Raw genomic sequence first — 19,286 nt, 5'->3', positions numbered from 1 at the left:
TGTATCTAATACATTTCATGTCTCCCTCTTAAAGCCGGTGAACCCCGGTCCGTTAGACGAGTCTACGCCTGACAGCGTGCCTCCGCCTCCAGCTGGTCTCGGGGGGGTCTCCTGTGTATGCCGTCCGACGGTTGCTGGATTCCAGGAGGAGGAGAGGTAATCTCCAATATCTAGTAGATTGGGAGGTCTATGGACCGGAGGAGTGTAGTTGGGTACCCGCCGGAGATGTGTTGGATCCTGGCCTTAAGGAGGACTTCCATGAATGGCATCCAGAGAAGCCTGGCCCCAGATCGAGAGGCCGGCCTCAGAGGCGCGTGAGGAGTCCCTCCACAGGTTCCTCCAACCTTTTTCCCAGAGGGCGCGTTTCTAGGGACTCCTCTGTTCCACACCAAGACGGATCCACGGGGGCCCAACTGGGGGCCGCAGGAGGAGGAGGGCACGCTCGTTGTCGGCGTCCTCGTCTTTCGGCATCCTCGGACTCCTTGGGGGGGAGTATTGTCATACCTAACGAGTCTCCCTACCTCTCTATTAACCCTCAGGACAGGTTGGACTTCAATTCCCAGGATCCCACTATGTCCCAAGTTCCTGTCACATGCCCACAGTCAGCCAATCAGGGAGGGCTTTCTCGTTCATCATCCCCTGAGTTCTAACCTGTGTAACCTGGATAACTCAGCATGAGGGTATATTAGGACAGACTGTTTTATGCTCATTGCGAAGTAGTGCCTTCGGTTGCGTTGCTATACTGAGCTGCTATTTTTGGACTTCGATTACCGTGCTTCTTTCGTGTTTGTGTTTTCCGTTGTCTTCTGGCTTCTGTTACTGTGACTGTGTGTTCGTGTCATCAGTTATCTTGTATGTTAGGTTCTGCCTCGTGTATGTTCTTCCCTGTGTGAATAAATCCTGTCTTCATCTGCAAGCGTCTGCCCCATTCCGGTGTCACTACACTGCTCCAATTTAGCCACGAAACCTCCAACACTAAAATGACAGGTGTTTCCGTTTGATTGTCCAACCCCTGTACATCATTCCAGCCATTCTCACCAGACTCAAATGTGATAAGGCTTTCAACCACTCCATGCCAAAACTAAACCTCACTCTTTCACCCCAAATCATTCCTGTTTCACCTTGATTCTTTTCTGATCTCTTCACCATTGGCTACCTGTTTTACGTCTTACTCGTAATGTCGTGAACCTTGGCTTTAACCCTTTCTTACCTTTAGTAGCTGCTTTAACGTCATTAATCTTATTGTCATTATTAGCTCTCCTTGCAAATTTGCCCCAAATTATCTTTGGCTTCACTTTGGAACCTAACTTCCTGTCTCTCTTCTCTTCCTTTTCTGGTGGCTTTGCTGAGTTCTGCTGCTGCCTGAATGATGTTTGGTTAACTGCAACATTGCTATAAAAATCCTCCTACCATTGATTTCTACAACACAAATGCATAGATTTTTACATGAATTTTCTGGCAATGAGTTCAGTTTTCTGAATATATTCACTTTCTGAGCATTTTATTGACTACGTCTCCTTGCTTCTACACTCTTTGTCCATTTTAAGTTGTGTTGGTTAGCCTCTAGTCATTCAGCAGTGGTCCCAGGGCACAGTCTAATAGTTATGTTTGGATGACTATTCTGAGTCCAGTAGATACACTCAGGGATGTAATAACTCCAGCAGCACTGCTGTGTCTGATCCACTAAGACTAGCACAAAACACACCAACACACCACCACCACATCAGCGTCACTGCAGCCCTGAGAATGATCCACCACCACATCACACCTGCTCTGTGGGGTCTGTGAATCCAACTTTGGACAAGGTGAAGAGGGGAAACAAAGAATGCAGAGCAACCGGTAGACTATAGTCTGTGATAATAGAACTACAAAGTGCTCCTGTGTGGTAAGTGTAGCTAATAAAATGGACAATGAGAGCTCAGTGTTCCAGACCTGGTCTAGAGCTGATGTTGAGGGGTGAGGGAATGATGTTCAGTGTATACCCATGGTGTTTTTATGAAGTCTTCTCTGCCTGCCAAGCTGTGGTGTGTAGTGGGGGTGTGGTGCTGGGGCATTAGATGTGGGGCATATGGAGGTGCACGTGCTGTATGTCTGTAGGCCGTGGATTACGTCCTGAATTGTTCTGGAAAGTGTTTGAGGTGTGGGTCGGTGTGATGTCTTTCAATGTCTTTACAAAAATGGGAGCTACGTCTTTGAGTAGACGGATGTGGTCAAAGAGGCAGGAGGTATCCAGAGTGGGGTGATGGGACAGATGGGTGTTCCCTGAAGATACTGGCATTGGTTTTCTGGATTGTGTAAGGGTGTTGATCTTTATGAGGCAGGAGAGTGGAAATGATGATCTTGGAGTTAGTGAAGGTGCTGCTGGCCCTCTGTATCTCTGCCCTCAGGGATGTAGCCACTCTCTCTCTTGCTGAGCCCTGAGTTCTGGCCCAGTGTGGATTATGATGTGACTTCGTGATTGACCCACTGAGAGCCGGTGGTTGGAGTAAGAGGACACGGCTGAGAGCCGGTGGTTGGAGTTGGAGGACACGGCTGTGAGCCGGTGGTTGGAGTTGGAGGACTCTGCTGAGAGCTGGTGGTTGGAGTTGGAGGACACTGCTGAGAGCTGATGTTTTGAGTTGAAGGACAAGGCTGAGAGCTGGTGGTTGGAGTTGGAGGACTCTGCTGAGAGCCGATGGTTGGAGTTGGAGGACACTGCTGAGAGCTGATGTTTTGAGTTGAAGGACAAGGCTGAGAGCTGGTGGTTGGAGTTGGAGGACTCTGCTAAGAGCCGATAGTTGGAGTTGGAGGACACTGCTGAGAGCTGATGTTTTGAGTTGAAGGACAAGGCTGAGAGCCGATGGTTGGAGTTGGAGGACACTGCTGAGAGCCAGTGGTTGGAGTTGGAGGACACTGCTGAGAGCCGGTGGTTGGAGTTGGAGGACTCTGCTAAGAGCCGGTGGTTGGAGTTGGAGGACTCTGCTAAGAGCCGATGGTTGGAGTGGGAGGACACTGCTGAGAGCCGGTGGTTGGAGTTGGAGGACACTGCTGAGAGCTGATGTTTTGAGTTGAAGGACAAGGCTGAGAGCCGATGGTTGGGGTTGGAGGACACTGCTGAGAGCCAGTGGTTGGAGTTGGAGGACTCTGCTAAGAGCCGATGGTTGGAGTTGGAGGACACTGCTGAGAGCCGGTGGTTGGAGTTGGAGGACACTGCTAAGAGCCGATGGTTGGAGTTGGAGGACACTGCTGAGAGCCGGTGGTTGGAGTTGGAGGACTCTGCTAAGAGCCGATGGTTGGAGTTGGAGGACTCTGCTAAGAGCCGATGGTTGGAGTTGGAGGACACAGCTGAGAGCCGGTGGTTGGAGTTGGAGGAATCTGCTGAGAGCCAGCAATTGAAGCTGCCCCCGTCCCAAGGACTCACTAACGCTTGACACTGATGACGCACAGGATTATGGGAGTTTTAAGGCAGCGAAGGACAAACGATTATCAGCAGGCTGTGGAGAGCATTCCAGTCATTTCAGTCACAGCCTCAGTGTCTTTGGCTGAGTGTATATTAAAGCTGTAACTTGTCCTATGGCCCCACCTTGTGTCCTGAATGAGGAACAAGCCTCAATGAAAAGGTAAAGTGTAAAATGATGACATTATCTTTGACTGGGGCTCCAGAAAGTCCAAGTTCACCCATGTGTAGTAGAGACAGATCTAATATGACTTCAACCCCCTTCATCTCCTTCCACCAGACCCACACCCACCCCATGTCCTGTCCCCTCTGTAAAACAAAGAATGTCAGCTCTGTCTCCCCCTGGTGGCGGGGAGACGACGAGCCGTTCGTCCCCTTACAATAAAGATGAGTCTGAAGAGGGACACAGTGTGTGAGGAAAGCTGATGGTTTTCAGCTGTAATCTTAGACTATTTTCTTATATCTTCTTTTTAATACAGAGTTTCACATTTAATTGATGCTTTTCCAACTCTGGATCCTCACATTAAAAAATTATAGTAGATTTTAATTGGAATAGCCCATGGAGCTGCACTGTCAACAAAACACAGATGAACAGTTCAGTCTGAGGGTCAGGCAGCAGGACGTAAAGTACACGTGCAGAATAAATAAATGAAAGCATAAATATAGGGATAAAGGCTGAAACATGACAAAGATTTTCTTTCAGAGAACACACCACCACAGCAACAGTGTGAAGTGTACAAACAAATACAAACAGAACACATTCAGAAAAACAGGAGAGAAGAGCCCAGACAGTCATAAAAACATAAAGGAAAGACCGTAGTGGAGTGAAACCATACGACATGCTACACACTGTCTGTAGTCTGGACAGTGAAAGAAAAGACAGCTGTGGTCTGAGGGTCAGAGAATCAGACTCAGGACTGAAACAGCAGCTGTTTGATCTCCTGAACCAGAGGAAATGTGGGGGCTGGGGGAGTTAAGAACAGCACTGTCTCCTCCTTCAACATCCACGACTGAGGAGACTCTGACTCTCTCTCTCAAGGAGCAAGAACCTAACCCCTAACAGTTCCCCTGACCCCACTGTCTGTCCTCTCTCTCGCTCTGTGTGTGTGTGTGTGTGTGTGTGTGTGTGTGTGTGAGAGAGAGATATATAGATTTCTCACTAGGGGTGTAACGAAGCTACACAATGCAAAAGTGTGATGATGTGCATTGTGGAGATGGACCATATTACGTTTAGTGAATTGCCATCTAACAATCGATTAAACCCACATTAACAAAACAGAGCATCCCAAACAGGTAGGAACATTTGTCCCCACTATGCATGCATGTCTTTTTTTAAATATTTAAAACTCATCTTTTTTTGTATTTGCAAATGTGGTACGACCTCAGGCTGTTTGGCTCAAAGGTTCTTCTATCTCTGCTATTTACAGACCCAGTCTGGGGCAGAAACAGAAAGATGGGAGCAGCTGCCACTGATGGAGAACCCAAACATGAACTGCTGGCCACAGCACATGGAACCGGTCAGGATCAACCTCCTCTAAAGAGAACAGCACTAGAATAACTTCTCGGGGGCTGTTTCACTGAACCAACTTCAGTCAAATGTTCATCAAAAGAAACTCCCACTGGCCAAAGAATATCTCTCAATTCCTGCAACTTCTGTTCCCAGTGAGTGTGTGTTTTCAACAGCGGGAGACATTGTAAAGGCTCAAATGTCTCAGCTTCTGCCTGAAAATGTGGACTTCAGTATCCTAGGATAGCAGTGAGGAAAGACATTAAGTGTGTTCCGCATGAGCTAAGCTCAGTAAACCTTTGTAAAATTTTGATTTAAATTTAAGATTTCTTTCTTAAGATTTGTTCTTCAGATATTTTATACAACAGTGCATTTTTGTATGATTCATACGTTAAAAAAATAAAAAGGAAATGTCTCAATTTTTTTTTCATTCAAATTCTGTTTCAAATATTGTGAGAAAATGTCATTGTGAATCGAATCGTGAGCAGACTGCATGGTTACACCCCTGTCTCTCACTCATCTGCACATGTAGGAGCTGCTCCACTAGTAGCAATATTGAGTGTCTTTTATCGGTGACACCAGGTCTGTGTCTGAAATGGCTCCCTATTCACTAATATAGTGCACTCTTATAGGAACCTGAATTCAGGAGGGTAGTGAATGTTCTCGGACACTAACTCATTCAGGTGTTCACTAAACAGCACAGTGCATTATCAGTACTCACTATCCACTAGGGTCAGCTAGTGTACATGAGTTATATACAAACTTTTGCAGTGTGTGTGTATGTGTTTCTGTTTGTTTCATCTGTTACATTTAGAGTAACAGTCTTCATCAGAGGGTAGGTCAGGAGTCCTCATCAGTGTCACCTCCTGCTCCTTTAACGTCTCCATCACCTGGAAAACAGCAGAACAAACACACACTGATTTCCAGATCAATGAGGAACAGCAGGAATTGGGTAAAAACACAGAACTCTGGGTCTAAACGTTTCTGAAGTTGGTCATAAACTTGTCCAGGGCCTCACTGCTCCCTAAAGACTGTTCCCAATGTTACAGCATTAACATTAGGGAAGATAAAAAAAAATTGTTAGATCTAGGACTGCAATCATAGAGGTCCCTTAATTCTCTCTGTTATCGACAACATGTGAAGAATAATAAAGATAAAGGAAATGTGCCACTGTGAATATTGAGACTAGTTTCTTCCGCGAGGATCTGGCGGATTAACACAACCGATTAAAGCGGAGGCGAGGATTTTTTTTTCGGAAAAAGCCTGGACAATACCGGTACAGTTTCAAATGCGTTACTTTATTTTCTGAGCTATGAATGGCCAGAATATAGACCCCGCCTAAACATCAGCCAATCGGAGCGCTGAGTCCTGCTTGGCAGGTCGGAAAACGGTGTTACACCAAATTGTGTGACCGTCGAATTCTGTGACCCTAGAGAGCGCTACTTCATAGCTTTGGCGGGGGGGGGGGGTCACACTCTCTGACAGCTGCCGTCAGACTTTGTGACCCCCACTGAATCTCAATATAAACTTTATAAATATTCAGGTTTAAGTACATTTATGTAACTAATATTCAGTGGGGTCACTAATTCTGTCCTATACTGGACATGAATTAGCGCACTCTAGGGTCACAGAACTCGACGGTCACAGAATTCGGTGTAACAACCCAAGTGAGTTTAAAAGGAGCTTCTGTTTGAAGAACAGGAAAACTGCTGAAGGAGAGAGAAACAGGGGGAAAAGGGGGAGATAGAGGGCGGAAACACGCCGACTACAGATCGAGGTAAACTCGGCTGGAGCGGGAAAGGCCTCAGGAAAAGAAACCTGGAGGAACAGCGACACTGAACAATGATTTATTACACGAATGGATTAAAGGAACTTTGTTAAACACTGAGGGGTAAAACGGAGAAAACCTACCCTCCATATGAGGGATAACGGATTCACTCCCGAGGAGACGGAGAGACCTTTAAACCAGCCCGGTTCTGTTCGGAGAGAAGAGTGAGAGGCGGGTTCCGCTCTTAGAGACCAGAGGGATGTATTGGGAAGCCATATTTCTCCTTTTAGCCAGATAACTTAAGCCCAAAATCAAGCCTGTAAACAGTAAACAGAGCTGAGGGAGATTCCTATTGGACAGTCCTCAACTTTGGGCTAAAGTTAGCTGGTTAACTGCTTTGTACTGTACCCCCAGTCTCTGACAGGGCCAGTGATAGATGGAAAGAGAAAGATCACCCCCTTCTTCAGACGGTTGTAAGAAGTTCCCCTGAGAGAAACAGAGAGATGAAGGTGGTCTTCTCCTGGAGCTGGTGTGTGTTCTACTCTCTCCTCGCCTCTGTGTTCACAGCTGTGGTCTCAGGTAAGACCCTCTCCTCTTTAACCAAACAACTCTCTTTATATTATTATAGTTTTAGAAGAAGAGGATTCACAGACTTGGCTCATTATTTTTCAGTTTGTATCTCTGCTCAGAACATCCTGTAGGAGTCCAGTAGAGAAAATCCCAAGGAATAGTATCATAAGAAATATCTTATTAATAATCTCACAATTTTACACTCATCTGCACTTCTGGGAAATGGTTTGTCTGATTAGCCTGAGATATGTTCGATTTTTCCTGATTTATTCTGTAAAACAATAAAAGACAAAGAACAACAAATCACTTTTTATTGATTTTAAATAGATTATTACCAAGTGAATGTGTGAGTGTGTGTTGCCCTGTGAAGGACTGCCAGGCTCCACACCCACCACCACCCTGAACTGGATAATAGTGATGTGCAGATCAATATTGAAATGTCGACACCTTCGATACTAGATCTTTATGCTCTAAAATCCATTCTCAAATCAAATACAGACACTTTTGATACTTCAGTAATTTGAGGGAATGTATATCATTAACAGGAACACAGTGGAACGTAACTAAACTATTGAGATCTTGTAGTTTGATACACGGTTGGTGGGATCTACTTTGTCTTCCACCTGCATAAGTGCGTAATGCGTAAGTGCACAGACACAATGGCAGATCGTGAACGGAGTCATCGGTGGAGATATTTCAGCTCTGTCTCTCTTCAGTCTCTGTTCTTTGGTGCTGCAGACAGGCACTGTCCAGGTTCAGAGGGAGAAAATGTGGAGCTTTAAGTGGTGCTAATCACTGTTGCTGTTGGAGTTGTTTATGAAATATGTAATAAAATAAATACATGCTTCAATATTAGGTGAATTTGCACAAAGTATTACCACCATCATAATCAGGCACTGATCAACTCATGTCTATTTTATAAGGTTTTTAGGGCTGCACTCAGTATATATTTACACACACACAGGTCTACACCACTGACAGGTGAGGTGAAGAACACTGATTCCCTTCATCCACAGTGGCACTAGTCAGGGAGTGGATTAGAGCTGCACGATAAATCGTTTTTCCATCGTCAACACGATGTGTGCATGTGCGATATTCACATTGCAGGGCGTACAGTGTCACAAGCAGAGTGAACAAAGCTGGACCTTCATATCTGGGTTCTCCCCTTGTGTCGTATATGGGTTCTATGTTGTAGTCGTATATGGGCTCTACGCTGTGGTCGTATATGGGCTTTACGCTGTGGTCGTATATGGGCTTTACGCTGTGGTCGTATATGGGCTCTACGCTGTGGTCGTATATGGGCTCTACGCTGTGGTCGTATATGGGCTCTACGCTGTGGTCGTATATGGGCTCTACGCTGTGGTCGTATATACGCTCTACGCTGTGGTCGTATATACGCTCTACGCTGTGGTCGTATATGGGCTCTACGCTGTGGTCGTATATGGGCTCTACGCTGTGGTCGTATATGGGCTCTACGCTGTGGTCGTATATGGGCTCTACGCTGTGGTCGTATATGGGCTTTACGCTGTGGTCGTATATGGGCTCTACGCTGTGGTCGTATATACGTTCTACGCTGTGGTCGTATCTGGGTTCTATGCTGTGGTCGTATATGGGCTCTATGCTGTGGTCGTATATGCGCTCTACGCTGTGGTCGTATATGGACTATGTTGTGGTCCTGTATGGCCTCTACGTTGTGGTCCTATATGGCCTTTACGTTGTGGTCGTATATGGTCTCTACATTGTGGTCCTATATGGCCTCTACGTTGTGGTCGTATATGGCCTCTACGCTGTGGTCGTATATTGACTACGTTGTGGTCGTATATGGGCTCTAAGTTGTGGTCGTATATGGACTATGCTGTGGTCGAATATGGGCTCTATGTTGTGGTCGTATATTGACTACGTTGTGGTCGTATATGGGCTCTATGTTGTGGTCGTATATGGACTATGTTGTGGTCGAATATGGGCTCTATGTTGTGGTCCTGTATGGGCTCTACGTTGTGGTCGTATATAGCCTCTACGTTGTGGTCGTATATGGGCTCTACGCTGTGAACTTGTATGGGCTCTATGCTGTGGTCGTGTATGGGCTCTATGCTGTGGTCGTGTATGGGCTCTATGCTGTGTTCGTGTATGGGCTCTATGCTGTGTTCGTGTATGGGCTCTACGCTGTGGTCGTGTATGGGCTCTACGCTGTGGTCGTGTATGGGCTCTACGCTGTGGTCGTGTATGGGCTCTACGCTGTGGTCGTGTATGGGCTCTACGCTGTGGTCGTGTATGGGCTCTACGCTGTGGTCGTGTATGGGCTCTACGCTGTGGTCGTGTATGGGCTCTACGCTGTGGTCGTGTATGGGCTCTACGCTGTGGTCGTGTATGGGCTCTACGCTGTGGTCGTGTATGGGCTCTACGCTGTGGTCGTGTATGGGCTCTATGCTGTGGTCGTGTATGGGCTCTACGCTGTGGTCGTATATGGGCTCTACGTTGAGAGAGAGAAAGAGACGTGCATACAGTGTGTGTCTGAGAGAGAGAGAGAGACAGAGAGACACACTACGTGTCTAACTGTGTTAAAACATAATTTTGAACCACACTTGCTTTTTTTAATTAAATAGTTGTCTACAGCTTCATTTACAACTTTTTTGCAGTTTGACAGAAAAGGAAAATTCGCACCATTCTCAGTCTCCATGACAGAGGAGATAATATATATTTTACTATGTATTGGAACTGGTTTGCAAGCGAATAGTGTAAGAAGTTTGGGGCTTCTAGACTGCCAGTATTCATGTTAGTTGGTATTATCATATTTTGTTTAATTTCTGACATCATTCTGTAAAAGCCTGGGGCTAGGATTGGCCAGAAATGTTTATAAAACTCAGCAGGGAATCCATCCAGTCTAGGAGCTTTGTTTGTTAGGCATATGATTTAGGGCATTATAAAGTTTTTCTTCATCGAGTGTTTGTTTTTGTTTCTGTTAGTTTTAGTAGGTTGATATTATTCAAAAATTTATTAATGTCTTCTAATTTAGGTTCTTGATATATTGAGTATACCTTTTTTCAAGAAAAACCTCAAAAGTACAATACATTTTTCTGATGTATGTACAATTTTGCCTGCTATTTTTGATTCTAGTTTTGCTTCACTTTATTTGTTTCTTTTTCTTTTAGCATATTGTAGCATATATTTTTATTCTTAATACTCCTTTGCTTGTCTCCCATAATAGTGGTGAGATTTCTGATGAATCATTTATTTCAAGAAAAGTTGCCCACTTTCTTTTGATGTAGGAATTGAATTCCTGATCATTGAGTAATGATGTATTAAAGCGCAATAGAAAGGTCGCTTTGAGTTGTTGGTTTCCATTCTATATGATTAAGACTGGGGCATGATTACTAATTGTGATAGGATGAGTTTGTGTATGTGCAATACTTGACCTCAAGTTGCTAATTAGAAAATAGTCAATGCCTGAAAAAGAACTATGTGATGCCTTAGTCACCAGCCATTGAAGACCTCTGTGAAAAAGTAATGGAAAACCATGGGGTTATCTGTATTTGGGCCATAGACACTTGCAATGGTGAAAATGTCTTTGTTAATAGTGATGTTTATTATGATAATATCTCCATCTGGGTCTGTGATTGTGGAACTTGTCTAAAATTGAAGGTGGCAGTAAATTTGTGTATAATCAAGTGACTTTAGTTTATTTTTGTCAGATTCTGTTAAATGGGTTTCTTGTAGGAGGCAGATGTCAGCTTTTAATCGATTAAGAAGTTGAAATTTTTACATATATTTACATATATATGTATATATACACATTTATTTTCTTGAGAGCCAGTACCACGTAATCCATGTAACAAAATTCACCCATGACAGGATAATAATGTTAAGTATTCTTTTATTCCTGAATGTTTTCACTGGGTTGTGTGCATGTGTGTGTGCTGCTATGAGGATGGTTCTCAGTATATAGAGATGTTTTGATAGAAATGTTCCTGTTAGTGGTTGGAAGCTTATGTGTATGCAAATTTATATAAGGTGTACAAAAATATGTACTGGTACTGGGGAATGTGAAAATTGCACATATATATATAGTGATATAGAGGGAGACAGAGAGAAATGCAAGGAAATATTAGAACAGAAAGTAGAATAAGTGTAAAGAATCTTCAGTTGTAGATAAGGATGATAGGAGTTACACTCCTGGTTTAGAAGTATGTTGTGATTAGGGCTGCAACAACTAATCGATTAAATCGATTAAAATCGAGTGTTAAAATAGTTGGCAACTAATTTAATAATCGATTAGTTGGGTCTAAGTTATTATACACATAGGTACAGTTGCTACACCCTATATACACTAATATGTGGCAGTAAGCCAACCAAAGTCATGGCAGTAAAGCACCATTAAGCTGGATGCCGACCGCCATAAAAGAAGGGAACCAATGCCATGCCTTGCACAGCTCAAGTGACGAACTCTGGAAGAAGCGTTTGAAAAATGGTGGAGGTGGTCACAGCAGAGGATAATGTTAGCACAAGCAGAGAGAAAAATGTACGACCCAAGTCATCAAAAGTATGGGAGCACTTTACATTAACACCTTCAAGGAACAGCGTTAGGTGCAAAATGTGCACAGCTGATCTCGCATGGCACAGCAGCACAACATCACTGCATGAGCACATGAAAAGGGAGCATGTTGGAGCTATGTGTGAAAGACATTAAGTATATTAAGTTAATCCTACTTTTTCTCTCACTCAATGTTACTAGAGCCTGCTAGAGTAGTTAAACAACATTTTTTTTTTTTTTTTAGTACATTGATATTACAGTCGCGTTTAGCAAACAAGCCTTAGCTTCCCCCCAAGTTTTTTTCTTCCACCTTAAATGTGTCAGCTCAACCAGCAGTTCCAAAACAGGCCGTAGTTTTAGTCAAGCTAACGTTAGCGACAAGTTCTATTTTTTTCTCTCACTCAATGTCACTAGAGCCTGCTAGAGCAGTTAAACAAGATGCCTCATTTTTAGTAAATTTATATCACTCTTGTATTTAGCGAGTTTTCCATTCCACCTTAAATGTGGCGGCAGTTACATTCGGAGTTAAAAAAAAATCCAAACATTTTTTAAATAATACATTTTAAAACCTTTTTCAAGGTCTTTTCTGACTCTGGCATTGAGTGTTAGTGTTTGAGTATCACAGCCAAGTGTATATTTACATCACATACACTGCTGTGTTATTAAATATTTATTAATATAAAATTAATGTTAATTCTTCATGTAAACACTAATTTTTAATAATGGTAGGTTGTGTGTTCCTTATACAATTACAACATTAGTTCTCTAAAATCTTAAATATCTTAACAATATCTGATCATGTGTTAGTTGAATTTCCCTTTTATTCTCAGCACATGGCAGCATCACCCAATATCCATTTATGTAATTTCAATTTGCCTGCATTGTTGTCTGCATTTTAGATCAGTAATTGTTAATTTTAAAAAGACATTTAAACTGTTCACCATCTGTAAATTCAATACTTGAATAGGATTTTGTTTAACAAACAATATAAAGAAATGCTGGTTGCACATTATAAAAAAAGATTTTGTGTTTCTTTACATTGATTCTGCTGCTATAAAATTAATTTTTTTGTACTCAATGTAGCATACATTTAATTTTTTATGTGAGTTGTTGGAAACAAGTTTTGTACAAAGACAGTTTCGTTTATTAAATTAAATGCAGGCTACAGGCCAATTTCTAATTTACCTTTCATTGGCAAAATCATTGAAAAAATAGTTTTCAGGAAAATCACTAATTTCTTGCCCATAAACAGTAGCCTAGACAAATTCCAGTCCGGGTTCTGTTTTAATCACAGCACTGAGACTGCTCTAATCAAGGTAATTAATGTCATCCGCTTAAATACAGAGGCTGGTATCTCTTCTATTACTTCTTGATGTCAGTGCTGCTTTTGATACCACCGACAATAAGATTCTTATAGATAGACTGGGTTGGGCTCTCAGGAACAGTCTTGAAGTGGTTCGTTTCTTACCTGGAAGGCAGGAACTACTTTGTAGAAATAGAAAATAATATTTCAGAGAACATGCCTGTAACCTGTGATGTCCCCCAAGCCTCTATTCTTGGTCCACTTTTATTTAATTTATACATGCTTCCTCTTGGCCAGATTCTGCAGAACGATGGGCTGTCCTATCACAGCTATGCAGATGATACTCAGATTTACATGGCCCTGTCCCCAAACGACCCTGGTTCAGTTGACCCATTAAGCAAGTGCCTTGAACACATCACAAACTGGATGGGACACAATTTTCTGCAGCTGAATAAAGATAAAACTGAGATTATACTATTTGGGAATAGCCCTGAGAGACAAAGATTGGCTACGTATCTGGATTCGAGGGCCCTCAAATCTAAACAACTGGCTCGCAACCTTGGTGTATTAATGGACTCAGATCTCAGTTTTAGTATCATATTAAAGTGGTTACTAGATCAGCATTTTACCGTCTTAAGAACATCAGTAAGATTAGAGATTTTCCAACTAAACCAGACCTGGAGAAATTTATCCATGCCTTTATTTCTAGCAGGATTGATTACTGTAATGGTCTCTTAGCTGGGCTTCCAAAAAAGACCATTAAACAGCTTCAGCTGATTCAAAATGCAGCTGCCAGAGTCTCACTCAGAGCAAAAGAAGAGATCATATCACCCCCATCCTAAAATCCTTACACTGGAGACCAGTCTGTTACAGAATAAATTTTTAAATTTTTTAGAGTGTTATTACTGCTCTATAAATGTCTAAATGGGGTAGGACCAGTGTATTTATCAGATCTGCTACAGAGATATGAGCAGAGCAGAGCTCTCAGATCTTTAGGAACTAGAGTTAGTCGTGCCTCAGGTCAAAACTAAACATGGGGAGGCAGTGTTTAGCTCCTGTGCCGCTTTTAAATGAACCAGCTGTCTGAGAATATTAGAAGAGCCCCAACATTAGACACTTTTAAATCAAGACTGAAAACATTCCTGTTTGAGCAGGCTTACAGCTCAGTTTAAAATATTCTGCACTTTTCTGTAACGGCATTTTATTTCTTTTCATTTATTGTCATTTTAAATTGTTTTAATCATTTTACTCTTTTTATGCAATTGTCGTATTGGAAATTTATGATTTTATTCTGGCTTTTAATTTAATTGTTTCTTTTTCTGTAAAGCACTTTGAATTGCTTCTGTATGAAAGGTGCTCTATAAAAAAAACTTGCCTTGCCTTCCCTTGCCTAGTAATCGATTAATCTAAAAAATAATCAACAAATTAATCAATTATCAAAATAATCGTTAGTTGCAGCCCTGGTATATTTTATTTCAATCCCAACAAACAGAAAATCAATTCTGTGTATTTCTAAACAAATAATAAGACAAATGAGTAAGGAGATTAAGGCTGTGCACATCACCTGCTTATACTCCTGTCTGCAGCATTTTTTTTTTTCTTGATACACTTCATCTATCAGAGCATGTGTTTATTTAAGCAAATGTAAGTATAAAGTACACTATGTGGCACGACAAAGTAGCACAACTCATCAGAACAGTCAGATTTGCTATTAAACAGTGGCTCTAAAAGATGACAATAAAACAAACCTCAGAAATCATCTGTGGAGCCACCACCACAGTTCACTGAACTTGGGAAGACAACGACATCAACAGATTCTTCCTGGCAGTTGGGTCTTCTGGAGGCTCTCGGGCGAGTATCTTGGTAAAAGTATATCAAATCTGATTTTGTCACCAAACCAGATTTTTTGTTCTGCTGTTCACACTGTCTATAAAATATGACCTATATCTTACATCAGTCTGAAAAGATCACGTTCCTTATCTGACCCACACGACAAAGAACGATGCTTCAGGTGCTGACCAGAAGGAAATGTCTGTCTGCTTCACACAGAGCACTTTCATTTTTTAAATGAAGGAATGGGACCGGACTGGAGTTTCACAGGGTTTTTCGTTTCCCAGTATTTTATACAAAACTGAAATCCTTTGACCTGGTCATTTCCACCTCCTAAACACCTCAAATAAAAAAAAAAAGCTTTGGACCATAGTCTGAAGATTATTCTCAGCAGCCGGCGTGACGTTAAAATCATATGAATTCTGACCTGGTTTTTCAGTCAAATTTCCACAGATAAACAGGGATAATATGAATGTGGCCCAAATCTGATGTGAAAAAGTAAGATTCAATGCGATTTGTTCTGTTCACACAGCCACATGTACAACACATCTGTGTCACGTATGACTTACTTTACTTTATTACATTTAGCAGACGCTTTTATCCAAAGCGACTTACAATGATAGAACAAAAAATATAAAAAATTAAAACATTGAACAATGCAACATTAAAAGATTATGTCTATACGCATCAGATAGTTAGACTGGCTAATGCAGGTGTTCTCTAAAGAGCTCAGTTTTTAGGAGTTTCTTAAAAGCGGCGAGGGACTGCTCTGGTGGAGGTAGGCAGCTTGTTCCACCATCTGGGAACTATGGAAGAGAACAGTCTGGATTGCTTAGTCCGGATGTTGGGTAAAGCAAGGCAATGTTCAGTGGAGGAGCGCAGTGGCCGAGGCGGGACATAGGCCTTTAGGAGCAAATGCAGGTAGTAGGGCGCCTGCTCTGTCATCACCTTGTAAGCAATAGTGCAGGCTTTATATTTGATGCGAGCAGCAACCGGAAGCCAGTGGAGCTCAGTGAGCTGTGGGGTGACATGTGCCCTTTTTGGATTGTTGAAGATCGGACGTGCTGCTGCATTCTGGATCATCTGTAATGGTTTTATAGCACAGGCTGGAAAGCCCGTTGACTGGGCCTCTTTACCTTCTGTGTGAACGTAGCTTTAGTATTCCTTGCCCAGAATATGCCAAGAATATGCCAGTAAATAACACATGTTTAAGCCGTAGTGAATTTGCAAATATCATTTTCAAACATACAATTTTAATAAAAAAAACAGGACAAGGGGCAAATATCTTTACATATCTTTATGAATAAAATGTTCAATAAACTGACGTTCTTTACCATAATAGTGTGTATACATTATTATGTTATCATTAAGAATAAAGGTCTATTAAAATACTGGGGCTGTAAAAAAAACACAAATCGTTAATCACAATTACTATATGACAAATAATTGTCATTTAAAATATTTATTTTCTCTCAGTTCCTGAGAATGTTGTTAAAGACTACAGTGACAGTTCAGTTTAACATTCTGCCCTTTATAAAAAAAATGTTCAGATCAGTTTAAGAATTTGAAGGTCTGTTTCTGCAGATTGCTGCATTAAACAAATGAAAATGAATATACATGAAAATCCCTGTTTTTGTGAGAATGAGAATTTTCTAAGAGCTCGTTTTCAGAGCGGAGAACAAAACTAAATACTGAACAGAATCTGTAGATACACTCTTACACTGAGTCAGTCCTTAAATCTGTTCTCTGTCCACCAGTAACCGAATCCAGACACCAGATCCGTTACAGATAGATTAACAATGTTGTCAGTGTATCTAATGGATGATCTGGTGTCCACAGAGTTTTGGCCACATACCGTAAATAGTCTACTCCATTCATAGTGAAGTAGAGGAGGTATAAAGGAAAAGAACAGAGGGACAGAGGAGGTGTAAAATCAGAGGGTAGTCTGAGGAGTTTAATTTCATTAATATATAATCTGATGATATGGAACACCATTCCATACCAACAAGAGTCTGAGAAAAGGACACCTAGCGCTGTGTAAACCTACATCTGTAAGAGGACTGAAACCTGTCAGTCACTCAGAATAAGAGGAGGCTCACTTTAAGAGGGTATCACTTTAGAATAAGACTGCACTGATAAAGGTTTATACATGGTGTAAAATCTGTTTATTCGTGGTTATTGTACAAAAGACTATTAATTTACATGTTCTCATGCTTCAAGTTTAGTATGCATGTAGTTTAGTTTTGTATGTAGTTATTTTGCACCAATGTATAACTAACAAACGTATGCTAAAAACGTTGTTCAGAGAGGCATGAAACGGTCTTCATTTGGTCGGTCTCATTGGTAGTGTGCGTCCATTGAACGTGAGTGGCATTATTTTTGCTTTATCTTTTGTTGTTAAAGACCGAGGTTGTATAGAACCGAGATATATATAAATATATTTTCATTGGGTTTTGTCGAGTGTTTTAAGTAATTTGGGGAAAGTAGCTGCTAGCTACTAGCTTTACCTAATTGATATATGTAAACCTGTATGTGACGCAGTACATGTCCGTAGTTCATGTTTTTGCTAATTGAATGCATCCATAAAAAGTTTGTGATGTATACCTTATGTTGAATAGATTACTTTAGCTGTAATAAGTAATGTATGTGCATTTATATTGTACCTGATTAATATTAATGGACAAGTTAAATTAAAGACAATTTCAAGTTAAATCCTGGACCTGAATAGTATCTCCATTTATCTCAACTCACCTGAACATATATAATTGTTGTCCTGACCCGACCCCTGAAGTGATTGTTAATATACATACAAACCAGTTACAGTCATTAATACAAATTTGGTCCTTCGAGCCGGATACAAGCAATCACTTCAGTCAATATGTCCAGGCCACATGAGAGAGATATCAGAGTCGTAGACCGGCCAAAGAGATCAAGGCATATACCATCCTACCTCCAGGACTATGAGGTCAGCTACAACTCAAGGTGCCTCGTTTCTGAAGAACAGCAGGTATCTTCATCTGAAGTGATCAGATATCTCCACAGCATGAGAGATGAAAATGATCAGTTATGCAGAGATGTCCAGCGTCTTACAGACATGACCCAAAAATCTCTTAGACAGGCCTCACAACATCATTTACCGTCCAAACGGGGAGATGAGAATACATCCAATGCACCAGCACCTACAAGTAAGCCGACGCCATCTAGTGGTCCTAAAGGCCCACGTCTGCTGGTAAGTGCTCCACCTGTGTGTAGTGATGCCCTTCCATCTCCACAATGCCACTGTGATTCTATGGAAGACCTCACTTGCCGCTTGTAGGAAGTAGGATTAATCACTAAAGATGAAATTTCACCAGCAACATCTCGAAGCTCATCTCCCTGCTCCCAAGCCAAAATGCTAGATTTAGACATTGATTACTGTCCAGAGAAGGATCCGTCACGTCACAAGGACTGTAAGACACGTAGTAAAGCTTGTGTTAATTCACGTGATAGTCATTACGCCAAGTATCGTCCCAACATTGATGACGAACACAATCGCTATGATAAGCCCTATCACTGTGATGACAGATATTACCGCTCTTACAGCATCTCTACACCTAATCCAAGTCATCCATATTATGGTGATGATTATAGTCTGACTAAGCCCTATCGAATAAATAGTCCAAGGGCTCTCCGTGATGGCTGCTACTATGGGCATGAGAAAGGATACTCTTCTGATTACAGATGTTATCCTGACAACTCTTATTCATCTCATTATGGATATGACAGAGATAGATATAAAGGAGGCAGATATTCATCTGACCAACAATATTATTACTCACACTGTTCACACTCACACATTCACCCTTCAAGTTCGCGCATTAGTGGGGATGCTGCAACAACTTGGAAGCCAAGGATGGACAGAACTGAGGCGTGGCTCACATGTATCTCGCCTATTAGTCAAGTTGCCATATGATCTAAGAGCAAACTTTTACAGATTTGTGAATCCCATTACCACTCCAGTTCCAACCCTGCTTCATCTGGCCGATTGGCTTGAGTATGAAATATGTGTTCAAGTTAGCGGTGACCAGCAAAACAGTACCTTTGTTAGAGAGAGACAAGCTCTGTTTAAGAGCCGTCGTCCCGACTATAAGTCACAAAGATATACTGCTATTCTACTCGGTAGTGAATCCTGTCATTCAAAGGCAAAAGGGGATAAGTAGCCAACTGTGAAGGAAGTCATCCAATACAAGCCAAAGAAATACTGTCCTTTCTGTAATATGAGCAACATTATTTGAATCAGTGCAGCAATTTCAAGCTCTTGTCAGTAAAGCAGAAGACAGAGTGGATTAAATCAAACAGTCGATG

At 41.8% G+C, this 19,286-nt stretch overlaps 1 pseudogene; it reads left to right on the top strand.

The window, feature by feature from the left end:
• The first annotated feature begins 6,482 nt into the window (after positions 1-6,482).
• LOC136693808 (H-2 class I histocompatibility antigen, alpha chain-like) overlaps positions 6,483-19,286 on the top strand; it is a 36,462-nt pseudogene continuing 23,658 nt past the window's right edge.

This window comes from Hoplias malabaricus, chromosome 4 (genome assembly GCF_029633855.1).
Source record: "Hoplias malabaricus isolate fHopMal1 chromosome 4, fHopMal1.hap1, whole genome shotgun sequence".
Lineage (NCBI taxonomy): Eukaryota > Metazoa > Chordata > Actinopteri > Characiformes > Erythrinidae > Hoplias > Hoplias malabaricus.
This window is presented reverse-complemented; position numbering and strand designations above follow the sequence as displayed.